This window comes from Gadus chalcogrammus, chromosome 3 (assembly GCF_026213295.1).
Source record: "Gadus chalcogrammus isolate NIFS_2021 chromosome 3, NIFS_Gcha_1.0, whole genome shotgun sequence".
NCBI classification, from domain to species: domain Eukaryota; kingdom Metazoa; phylum Chordata; class Actinopteri; order Gadiformes; family Gadidae; genus Gadus; species Gadus chalcogrammus.
The window spans coordinates 18,402,648-18,416,358 of NC_079414.1; positions in this window are offsets into that span (position 1 = coordinate 18,402,648).

Consider the following 13,711-nt stretch of genomic DNA (forward strand, 5'->3'; position numbering starts at 1 on the left):
TGAGAGAGCTGGTCTAAACATTTCTGTGGGTTTCATCCCTTCTTGGTCCCATAGGCACAGATGTAAACCGCGATAAAGACAAAACTCAGATCGAAAAACAATCGGCCCTGAAGGGTCTCTGCTCACGCATCATTAAACAAAGCAACATGCGTTCTGCACCAGAAAAATAAACGCATTAAGTTCACTCATCATCAAATAAAAACATGACAACTCGCTGCATTTTAACCTGTTGATTTCTGAACTGCCGCCGAAGAGGAGAGGAACGGACGTCCATCCCAGCCGACCGGGGGCCTGTGAAGCCCTTTGAGAATGGAATTAAACACAACGCATCACAGCTGTGTCTACACATTGACGCCAACGCCGGCACATTACTTGTGACATTGATTTCTAGCGTCGGCCGTGAAGGTCAGTCAGCAAAACAAACCCACGTTTGAAGCTAATTATTATATTTTCACGAGAAGTTCGAGGTAATTTATAGTTGCCCTGAGCGTGAACGGTGCGAGCCGGCGCAAATCCAAAAAACACACACATCCACTCCACTGTGACAGCCAACAGTGGCTCCACAGTGGCTCTGAATGATAAAGCCAGGCTTTGAACTGTCCATTCACTACAACAACAACGGCGTACCATTGCCACTATGAATTCCACTTGATCGCACAACCACCTGAAGAGAAAATGACAGCGCTTGTCTCGCCGATGGTGTATTGAGATTTTTCAACACCACCAGACAACGTTTCCAGGTATGTTTATTGCCACTCTCGCCAAACGTGGATATAATATATAATGTGACTCGACACACGTTTGCCTGCTGAGGCTTTACAAGCTGCCAAAAGTTATTTCTGTTTGAATGCCAGCTAAGCCCATACACCTCTAATCCTGGTGCCGACTGGATCCCGGGCAATAAGAGGATTGGACGAGGGAGCCGGCTAAAAAACTCAAGCGTCTCCTTAAATACCGTAAAAGACTTTGTCAACCAGCCAAGTGTTGATGGATACTTTGGAATAAAGGTGCTGAATCATCCACATTCGGAGAAGTTTCCCTTGCACGACTTTCCAGCGTCATTCTAAGCAATACTTATGTAGTCTATTAGATAATATGAACAAGGAGAATGAAACACAAGCTATTTTCTTTCTCCTCCGTAGAGCTTATGTCTATCCCAATGCTGACATAGCTAGTTTACATAGCCTACGCTTATGCCTTTGACGCCTCGTGAATACATATAGATAGGCCTACACATTATATCCATGCACTACTTCGCACTCCGGGTTAGATGCTGTACTGCATTTTATTGTCAAGTACCCGAGAACAAGGTCGAACCGAATTGAATCTTACATTTATATATTCTATATATACACAACCTAGATAAATACCAAAGCCTAAAAGGAAATCCACCTCTGCTATAAAACCCCCATTTGGGGCGCTAAAGTTGGCCAATCATTGACGGTCTTCACATGAAGATAAAGGCAAGCAATGGGACAGAACCTCTCCAATCAGTCCGGGCCGGGAGAGAGAGAGGGGCTGTAGAGGATTCCTGATGGCGCTGGGATGTCTTCAATCAGGGCCTCATTGCCTCCGGAGCCATCATAGCTGATAAATGAGCCCCTGCTGTTCAAATGACTTCCCGGCTTAAATAGCCAGAGAACAGGGAGGTCTCTGAATGCGACGGTAAAGCAGTTTACAGAACCAAATATCCAGTGTTCATACCGTTCTCCCTTTCTAAATGAATGGGTTTGACAAAATTAAACTAACATTGCAAAACTAAATTAAATCAATGGATTGAATTTAATGTTTGGTTATTTGCGTGTGCCATTATTATTTAAATGGTATTTACATGACCAAGAAAAGGCCTACTAGTTGACGATTTTTGTAAAATAATATGTCAAAGAATAAGTAATAAAATAACTGACTCCTTAACTCGTTCTACCTCTTTTGCTGCCTCATTTGTTTAATGAATCTCATACAACTTTGAAGGCGTATAATATTAATAACCGGCTGTGAAACTTAACGAGAGAAAAACGTTAATTTGAATGAAATATGATTGCAAATATGATTGCCTTTCAACCAGTGAACCGATGGGGTGGGCTGCATCAGGGCTGTTGATGAAGCCCCCCTCTCCCCTGGTGTGTGTGACTGTGTGTGTGTGTGTGTGTGTGTGTGTGTGTGTGTGTGTGTGTGTGTGTGTGTGTGTGTGTGTGTGTGTGTGTGTGTGTGTGTGGGCTCCCCTTCCCCCCCACACTCCCTGCTGTGTGATGGAGGGGCAGGGTCGAGGCAGGGGGGGTATGCCAGTGATCCAGGCTCCCTGGGGCTGCACCTGACCCCCTCTCTCTGTCCAACACGTCACAACTTACTGCCAAACCCCCCATCCATATCCTTACACACACACAAGCACACACACACACACACACACAGACCCCCCCCCCCCCCCCCCCCCCCCGCTGTCTTCACACGGACCACGGAGCACAGCAGGCCTTCAGAACACCGGTTTCATTCCGACGTTGACACACACAGACGCAGACACCCACACACACACATGCACATACATTGACAGACACACACAGATGGAGACACAAACACACACACACACACACACACACACACACACACACACACACACACACACACACACACACACACACGTGCAGACGAAGACACACAAACACACAAACGCATGCAAACAGACAGACACACACAGACGTACACATACGTTGACACACACACACACACACACACACTCACTCACACACACACACAGACACACATACACGCACACACACACGTAAACATACATTGACACACACAAACGCAGACGGAGACACACACACCAACACACATGCACACACTCACACATCCTCATACACATACGCTGACACCAACAAACATACAGATGCACAGGCACAGACAGCAGTGTACACGGTTTACGTCCAACCCGTGAGTCTAGAAAAAGTGTCGTTTCGGGAGAAATGCTCAGTTGTGTAAAAGCTGGGAAAGGTACAGGAAACTGTAAAGTACTCCATCAATCACAAACCAGAAGAGGGAGGAGAAGAGGGGGAGGTGTGTTTGTGGGGGGGCAGTGCACTGGGACTTGCCCTCCAGAATGTTTTTCTTGCCCTTTTGAATGTTCAATGTTTGTCTACAGGTGGTGCTTGGTGTTTTTCTTTTTCAAGGTTCAAGAGTCAACTAAGGGCAGTTCGGGCCAACTCCTGCCAACCTGAAAACTTCTCCAAACAACTTTGCTTGAGCGATCCACCATTTAAACTAGCATCCTAGTTAGCACCAGGCTAACAACTGCCACACACCAGACTGAGAGAATTAGCTAGCAATAATACTGTCCATTCCAGCAATCTCTTGTCCTCACAGTAGGCCATTTTTTGGTGTTCTTCTTTTCAGCCATTTGCTATTTTTCTATAGTTGGAGCTCCAGAGTTTTTGTAGCATCAAGGAGCAGGGGATTCGTCTCGATGGCGGGAAAACAGCGATAATAAGCTAGAGATGAGACCCCAGATTAAGGGCAGAGGAGAGAGGCGGGCAGATGCGAGAGGCTCAGATAATTCAGGTTTAATCTGAGGCGCGCAGGTGTGCAGCTGGCACAAAGAGGAGGAGCGAAGCAGCACTGCTAAAATGTGCTTTCCTCAGCCTCGTCTTATCGACCCTGAAGCAGCCAAAGGCACTGTCACACACTCTCTCTCACACACACACACCCGCACACACACACACACACACGCAAATACACACTCTGACGCACACATATACAAACACACACACACGCGCACACTGAAACTCACATACAACACTGACACACACATATACACACACATATACACACACACACACACCCACACACACACACACACACACACACACACACACACACACACACACACACACACACACACACACACACACACACACACACACACACTGCTCATTCATACACAGACATACAGAATTATTGTGATGAATCATGCAAAATTATACTTCCAGCCAAAGCGAGAGTTAGACATGATAAGAATGCCCTTGGATTTATTATTTATTGTGTTAGGGATTTCTTCTGTGGTTTGTCCTTTTAGATTGTGAATGTTCTATAACTCAACACAGAACACCAGCTGCCTTTTGTCATGCATAGCAAGGAAAATATGACACATATAGAATTGTATAGAAGAAAGGGAGAAAAAAGAGAATAAAATATCCATTCTAGTCGATTGTATATTCCCGTTGTATATTTCATGGTAGGTAATAAGTACCATGAAATATAATCATAAGATAAACATGGCTCAAACTAAATGTTGTATTTATTTATTCAAGAATATGTAAAGGCTTACGAACAGCTAAGGTTTATATTCATAATTGATAATGTAATATTGTATGAATGAAAATGATTCCCCTTTATCCTTTTCAGGACATTCAGGGGAAAATATAGGAGACTATATAATAGAGTAAAACCCTTATTAAAAAAACTTAAAGGAAATTGTATTTGATGTGAATAGAAGTCAAAGTTTAACCTGTTAATAATAAAAGTTTCACTTTGGGTTCCTATTTTCACAGAGGCAACAATAATTATTAACAGTGAAGACATTTCTGCTGAATTTATGTCTAGCAGTGAAATATGCAGACTTTAGTTCAGTGGGATCCTTACTCTTTTGAAAAGTAATTTAGAGCCTCATTGCCTTTCATGTGATGAATGGATAACAAATTAATGGGTTTTTCAGGTAATAATTTGTTTTCATGTGAATATTAGACATTGAGAATGCAAATTATATTTCCCATGGAGCCGATGATATGATGAAAACCAAACCAAAACCAAAGAATGTATGCTTTTACCATATGTGGTTTTGTTTTGTTTCAGTTTTTTTCCCTTTTTGAAAATAACTTAGTTTTCTGGTGCATCATTGAAAACTTGGGCAGCTGAAGGTAAAAGATAACGAGGAATAACTTTTTAGAGAACTATTTTTTGAATGTCAAGTTCAATGTATTTCAGGGTTTCAAATATACCTTCCTTTTTAATACTGCACCACTGTGTGCAGCCTTATCCACTTCAACACACCTGTTGTACAACTTCTAGCAATTTACTGGTTTACTGGTCATGAGCGAACCCACGCCTGAGTCAGAGAGCCACAGAACTTTAACTGGTTATTGGCGAGGACCAGAATCGGTAGACATTGGCCACACACTTTTCTGAAGAGATAGACAAAAATGAATGCACATTGCTTGAAGGCTGGAGGCCTACTTATCCGGTTACAACTGCTACATTTCTCAAAAAACGTTGAAACCTATTTAAGTCGGAAAAATGAAACCCTGTTTGTTTGTTTTTTACGTTTAACGTCAGAGGTGTGCCTTGTAAGTGTTTGGATTCAAGATGTGTCTTTTTGGACGAGGTGGATTGGGACAATGGAGCATTTGATTTTTGTCATTTAAAGGCTTTCCAGACCAGGTATTGTGTGTGTGTGTGTGTGTGTGTGTGTGTGTGTGTGTGTGTGTGTGTGTGTGTGTGTGTGTGTGTGTGTGTGTGTGTGTGTGTGTGTGTGTGTGTGTGTGTGTGTGCGCGTGTGTGTGTTTGTGTGCGTGTGCGTGTGCGTGTGTGTGTGTGTGTGTGTGTGTGGGTGTGTGTGTGTGTGTGTGTGTGTGTGTGTGTGTGTGTGTGTGTGTGTGTGTGTGTGTGTGTGAGAATGTGTGTTTGTGTATGTGTGTTAACTGTGTGGGCAGTGGATAATGACATTATTAAATATATATGCTTCTCTCTCATCCAATGACAAGGGTGTAAGCCCTGGTTGGGGAAATGTCACATGGATGGCATTTACAGATCAAAAAATGACTTCAAGGTCATGCTGCCTTCCTGCTGAAGCCATTTTATTGTCACAAAACCTCTACCTTCTATGTTTGTATGCGAAGTCATTTTGACACTTGTTGGTTTTCATGATGTAATCTCAAATAAATTCCTACAATTAATACAACTAGTCCACAAATGATTTTACAAATCATTGATCCCTAGTCTTGGCGAATCACATGTCATCTCTCCTTTTTGTCATCGTTTTCCTCATCGTATTAACGCCTCATGACCGTTAGTTGACCTTGGACTGTGAATTGGCCTTCACAACCAAGCTTTCCCTTTCCGCTTTCTGTTCATATATATATATATATATATATATTTAATCTGTTATTTTTCAAATGCCAGTCAATCCTTATAGTGGTCTGCATTCCAGTGGAGAGAAGGATGACCTTCATGTTGTTCTTGCTTTCCGCTCTTTACTTGGTCTTCTGTTTGGTAATAAATAACACATGTCCTTCCTTTACCACCGCATCTGGGAGTCAATTAATAAGAAGGTCCTGCAAAGAGCTGCTGGGACTCTTATTCCTGCAGGGGATCTATTCCTACTCAGAGGTGGCAGGTGAGCACTTAGATGAGTGCTCGCGTCTGTGGTGGCTGGATGGATGTATGGATAGATAAATGGCGGAATGGATGGATGTGTGGCGGGATGGATGGATGGATGGATGGATGGATGGATGGATGGATGGATGGATGGATGGATGGATGGATGGATGGATGGATGGATGGATGGATGGATGGATGGATGGATTCCCAGAAAGCACCAATAAATTTGGCCTAGAGCCGTTAGCATTTTTTATGGTTTTCAACCAACCGAAAATGAGAATAATAAAAAGCCAGTGGGATGTTGCTTTTGTCGTTGACTCCTGATCTTTCACTAGCAGGCCAAATTCTCTGTCATTTCTAGATAGTTTGCTGTCCGCTTTCCTAGATTGCAGAAATCAGCAGTGGTCCACTGATTTGAGAAGGAAATGATTGCAGCAGATACGAATGGCTATTTTCAGTTCAAGCACCGCACTCTTTGTTAATCCAGCACCACTACCACAGTGGAGGACCCTATTCTTCTTAAATAAAATACACGTGTGTGTATGTTCACCAGGTCAGGTCTCCTCTTCCAGTTATTGAACATAAATGAGCCTGTTGAGGTACAGCGTTTTTTAACAAAACCTTTGTTGTTTTTCTCATCTACAACATGCACAGCTCAGTGTACGAACGCCAGCAGTAGTAATTAAAAAGCCCTCACACAAAACCCTTCATATAATTTGCTTGTCCATCCAAAAAACGTCTTTAACATTGTTTCACTGAACACAAAGCCATACAGAATGCCATCACCACGCTGTGAAGGAAGACGCCCCTCACTGTGGGCCTGTCATAGGATTGTCATTTTGCACGGGGGCGGGCAGTGATTGGGGGATCGGGTTGTGCATCAGTAGGAGGCGTGAAGCAAGACGTTCCGGCTGCTTTGTGATCTGATCATGCATTGTCGTCTTTTCTTCTCCGTCCCCTACGCACGCACGCACACACGCACACGCACACGCACACACACACGCACACACACACGCACACGCGCGCGCACACGCACACGCACACACACACTCACGCTGGGCGAGCCTCGCTGGTGTTAGACTGACATTGGAGTGGTTATACTGTGCATTCACTAACGAGGCTCGTTTAGACTCCACACGTCTAGTGAAGTTGGAGTGTATTCACTTGTGCGTGCTGGGGGAGGGGCCATTCCTGTCAACTTTCATCTCTTACCTGTTCGATTTTTAAGGTGTGTTCACACGTTTGGCGGGGATGTTACATTATAAATATATAGGTTATATATAGGCCATGTAAAGTTGAAAGTTTGATAATTGGGCAACAATCCTACCAACCACCATCATTCCGTTACTTTCTATTAGAATTCTTTCCGTTATTTGAGGTTGACTTTCTTTCTATCTTACCTTCTTTCTTCACTTGCTATCATGTCATTTTTTTCATGGCAGCTGTGAATCGAACACTAGTTCTTGTTAGGAGGTCAGAAGAATTTATAAAGGTTTGGCTAAAATCACAGCAGCACAGCAGAGATCTGTTGGCTTAACTTTCTATCCAAGCTCCCATTGCCAAAACCCTTGTAAACTCAATTACCCTGAAGGCAAACACTCTCTCCTCCTACTCACACAGACACACAGACACACAGACACACAGACAGACAGACAGACAGACAGACAGACAGACAGACAGACAGACAGACACACACACACACACACACACACACACACACACACACACACACACACACACACACACACACACACACACACACACACACACACACACACACACACACACACGCGCACACACACACACACACACACACACACACACACACACACACACACACACACACACACACACATGCACACACACATGCATGTGCGAACACAGACACTCACACCAATGACCAATTTTTGGCGAGAGACAATTGTTTACTCAGTCACATGGTTTTGTAATTAGTCTTGGTCTTTTGCCTTTTTTCTTACCTTTGGGCTACTGAGATGAAAAGAAACAAGCAGTGATTTTCGATCCACCGCTACGAGAATTTGTACCGTTGTAAATTGTTGCTGTAGGCAATAAGAAAGAAGCACTTTTACATATTTCACTTGCTTTGACTAGAAAATGGACTTTGATATTCTGGTTCAGATCGAGTTCTGATCATTTACAATACATCTATACAGTTATACAATTGTTTTAATTAGCTTCTATCTGTCTTTGATTTGAGGCTGAGCTTCTGTTTTTGCCATCCTACCTTTAAAGTATTTGTACACCAAAACACGATAACGATAGTGACAACACGTTAAAGGGATACTTGACCCATTCAGAACCGGCGTTCTATCATTATAGAAATCGCTATTGTAATATAAAAAAAAAGATTTCTTTACCTCAGTCTAACCCAGTCTTCCCTTTACCCAGCTTTCCTGATCTAATTTTCTCCCGAGATGACGTCAAATGACACGTTTGACGTCATCTCGGTAAAACTTGCCTTCTAGATGGGCCGATGACTGCTAAACAACTGGTTCTGCAAATTTGTGAGCCCACCAATAAGGAATGGGGGGGGGGCGGGACCTCGCATACAAGATGTAAACACAATGTCCGCCATGTTTCTTCACCGCTTAGCTAGAGAACACATTTGCAATGTGAAACAGCCTAAATGGATTTTGAAAATCTATTGTTGGATTCTGACATTCAGGGCTATTTGTACGAGCCAGAATACAGCCAGTACGAATTGACACGAATAGAGAAGGAGGCTGCTGCGGCTGCAGCTGAACAAGCCTTGCCTGTTGCCGAGGACGAGGAGCCGGAGCGCTCCGGTTTGCTCTGTTCGCCTATAGACACTGACACAGAGTCCCTGTGCTGCAGCGAATTTCAGCGATGCCGGTTTCTTCTAGAATAAATGGCATAATCTGGCAAGGACGGGGCCATGTGTCTAACCTTTATCCTAGGCTTTACACCTCATCTAAACAGTTGGGCATTGGATACATAGTTCCAGACCCAGAAAGTGAACTGGAAACACCAGCCAAATCCCGGCGGGAGAAACAGACGTCTGAGCATAGAGTAAGTGTTGGTTTTTTTATTAACACATTTGCTACAATCGTTTTGAGTCCCGGGGAAGGTGACAATGTAGTTATCTGAAAGTAGCCGATCTTATTGGCAGAGCATAAGCTACGTAACGTTAGATTGAAGTCCGTGTAAGGCTGTATCGGCTAATCAAGGCATAATTGATCTTGCTTTGCTAATGTTGTTCTCTTTCCTTCTTAGACAGTATCGGCTTCCTGTGTGGTCCAGGCCATCAGAGCTTATTACCCAGCACAAGATGGGCAGTACCGTGGCTACCAGGAGACCGTAGATGCTCATGATGAGCTGTGACTATTTTGACTCAGGCAAACGCACCCTACACATTTTATATTTGTAAATAGTTCATATTTTTCATGAATAAAACTTCAAATTCATGTTGGTTGTTGTGATTTGTTTACTAACCCAAGTGCTTTTATACTAAAGTAGGCCTACTGTATAAGATAAACACTTATTTCAACTGTGGAGAAAAGTTAGAGTACAAATACTTGATATGCTGAGCTACTATAATTAGCAAATGTGCAGTAATCTAAGAATTATGCATGAAAAATCGAGTGGAGAAGTCTAAACTAGTCAACGTATCATGGGGATACGTTTACACAAAGTTTGCTCGCGCTACCTCTCGCGCTAGTATAATAGGTCCTTCCCCTTCCAAACGGAAACAGACGGGCGGTGCAGCGAGCGCAATGCACTGTGGGAGTTGGAGGACTTCTTACTTCTGAGCCAGAGAAACAATTTCTGCCTTTCTCAGGCTAGAATGAACCGATTTCAATTTTCTTTGCACTTTTATAATACATAGAATTATGTACTTCATATAACCTTGATATCTCCACCGGTGAAGTACCCCTTTAAGTGTTAACTGCACGGCGGATGGCGGATGCCTTCCTACACTCCCCCTCTCTGCAGCGAGCTCCAGATGTTCCAGATGCTCTGGAATTAGATTTACACACAGCTGTTAGATGTACACCTCTTTTTTTAACGGTGTATAGACTTAGACTTCTTGCCTATGCATTAACACGTATTCTATTCCTCTAAATAGCTTTCTGTCATTCTATCCATCCATCTATCTATCATTCAATCATTCTATCTATCTATCTATCTATCTATCTATCTATCTATCTATCTATCTATCTATCTATCTATCATTCAAGCCTTCTATCTATCAATCCATCATTCTGTCTGTCTGTCTGTCTGTCTGTCTGTCTGTCTGTCTGTCTGTCTGTCTGTCTGTCTGTCTGTCTGTCTGTCTGTCTGTCTGTCTGTCTGTCTGTCTGTCTGTCTGTCTGTCTGTCTGTCTGTCTGTCTGTCTGTCTGTCTGTCTGTCTGTCTGTCTGTAGTACGAATAATAACAGTAATCATAACAAAAGCAGTCTTCCTCCTCATAATCATGAGATATTATAATAACATGGCGTTTCCAACTCTGAGAGCCGGTTGAATCCTTTGGTTGAGCAGGTTTCAGGTCTCTTAGTCTCTCACATGTGACTTGCTCATTTCCAGAACACATCCAGTAAGAACGCGGCACGGAACCTGAGAGGCAGTTTCCAGGTAACATCATTAAAGTCCCATTGTGGAGGGACAAACAGCCATGCATCACTGTCTCATGAGATGTTCTGTGCTTTCCCCGCGGTCGATACTTTAATGACAGGAGAGCTCAACCTCCGATGCCCTCTGTCCATTTCTGCCTCTCTCTGTTTTGGCCTTCTGTCCTTGGTTCTATCTTCTGTTTCTCTCTTTGGTTTTCTTTCTTCAGTTTAGTCTGTTTAAGATTTCGACCAAATGTGTAGTTTATTATCCGAATGGTGGACCACGTTGTCAACACAATTATTGCTAATTTCTAATTGCTAATTTCGGAAACACTTTATAATACTTTATAATACTTTTTAAAAAGTGTAACCGTAATTAACATTAGTGAATGTAGTAACATACATTAACTAACAATTAACTAGCAGTTAAATAACATTCAACTTATGGTGTACTCATCTTTACTTAATGATGTTCATGTTTAATAATGGTGTTCATGTTATGTTCATGTTAACTAAGGTATTATTATAAGCATTTTAAATTTATGGTTATGATTGCACAGTTCTTGTAAGGTGTTACGCTAATTTCTAAATAACGAGATGTGGTTAAAAATATTACATGCATTACATATTTACCTTACTATTCTGCATTCAACCTCAACAACAATTTTGAGCCTAGATATAGAATGAGCCATAATAAGCCCTGCATGGCTTTGAAGTTGCCATGCATAACCAGAGGGCAAATTAATTCACAACATTGTAGTCCTTCTCTAATGACTATAATAACAGTAGGGCTTTTATTCCATACTGTCATTCAATGCATTTGGCGGAACTGTACCAATGATGGGACTTTATAACCGCCACAAAAGCTTGAGCACATCTCCGCAAAGTGAAAAACAAATTGTTGTTGTGTTGGTGGTATATATATATATATGTCAAGGGCCCCCTTCTAACCAACTCTACTGGACACTGGACACACATGACTCACTGGCGTCAAGGACAATTGAAAAATTGTCCACTTAAGGCATAAATATGTTGGACCAACCTATGTGGCTGTGGCCCACGCACTCTCCCTCTCCGGGTACCGTAATTCACTCAACACCTCCACGTTCAAGGGCTGGCACAATACAACGACCTTGGGGTTTCAAGCAAACACACTCAATGTTACATGTGTGGGGCTAGCTCGCTTCGGCTTGTTAGGTAGTCACTATTTTCTTTTTTAGAGCAAACCTTTGCAACTGCCTCTCCTTACGTTAACCTCTTCCCTGTGAATGTGTCGCAGCCAGCGATCCTCCTTAGCGTTAGAAGTCCCTGGGGTCTATTCAAAATGTCTGAAAAGACTTACAGTCAGAATCATATATGGAGAACAATTTCACTGTAATCCATCCACCTAAGCCAAAGTCATTTTCCTCAAATGAGGTCCCCGTGGAGGAATAACATTATCTTTTTTCATTTTTTTTCTTCTTCATAAAGCTAAGGTCAGCCCTATAATTTTGATAATTACCATTCATTTTCCTTCTGCCTCTTCAGAAAATGGACCTACTGCCTGGCAACCCACGGCCCCCCTGTCTCCTTCTCTTATAGCGCCTTTGAGAAGAAAAGGCAGAGAAAGAACCAAAACCCCCCACTGGCTGAACGTATCACACTGCCACACTGAAGTCATCCATCTCACTTTCCGGTCCCTTGTTTGCCACAGTTTGTCAATCACCCTGAGCTGATGGTCGTCTATCTTCTTCCCCCTAGGCTGCTGTCCTCCTCTCCTCTTCGCACTCCTCCCCCCCCAAACCGACCCAGGGACGGGGCGTCCAAGCCGGGACCTGGAAGCCCATTCCCTCCTTCCCTCGTCCCTCCAGGAAGGCTGTTTCCAATGGCAGCCAGCTGATCAATCCCAATCAGGTTTAAGTCATTAGGGTTTCTTTAGGGGGGGCGGGGTTGAGATAAATGTGTCATGGTAGTGTCGGCTACCCTCTAGTCTCTGTGGCTCGTGCTGGGGGGGGGGGGAGGTGATTGGTCATATTTTGGCTGCAAGGAGGAACTATGACTTGTGTCAAAGATTTTGGGGGGCTTTGGCATGAGACAAATTGCTTTTAAAATGTGTGTGCGTGTGTGTGTGTACGTTTGTGTGTGAACGTGTGTGTGTGTGTGTGTGTGTGTGTGTGTGTGTGTGGGGGGGGTGTAACAGTTTATTTCCGGCTGACAGTCAGGGGATCGGGGATGTCTGGTGCAAGGTATACGTTGTCCCAGTGAGATGTTATTATGGGACAGCTTGGTCCAAATGGAATGCGGTATTTTTGAAGTGTATTGCGATTCATTGCTTGATTCTCTTCGTACGCCTTGCTTAATACAGTGTATATTATGCAAAGGCAATGGGAAGGGGGGGGGGGACTGAGATCTCATTATTCCTTAGCCAGACATCACCTTTCCTTGATATTTATTAACTGTGTGTCTCACTACGTACTGCACGTCAAAGTGGGTAAAGGCAACACGTCGGGTGTCTTTAGTGCAGCGCCAACCAGACACACCGCAACCTCGACTATTGTTTACCTCTAGATAGTGACAGGCGCCTTCTAACTTTCAAAGGGGTGCTCCAGCTTCGCCCCACCTCTGTTCATTATTATTATTTTGGGAATGCCCTGAGTCAATCCCGGGCCTCGGGGCCGCTGGTGATCTGCTGATAGCAGCTGATATACGGGGTCGGTTTGGGACGCCACATCATGTTCAATCATCTCCCTTTTCATCAGGCTCTTTCACTGGAC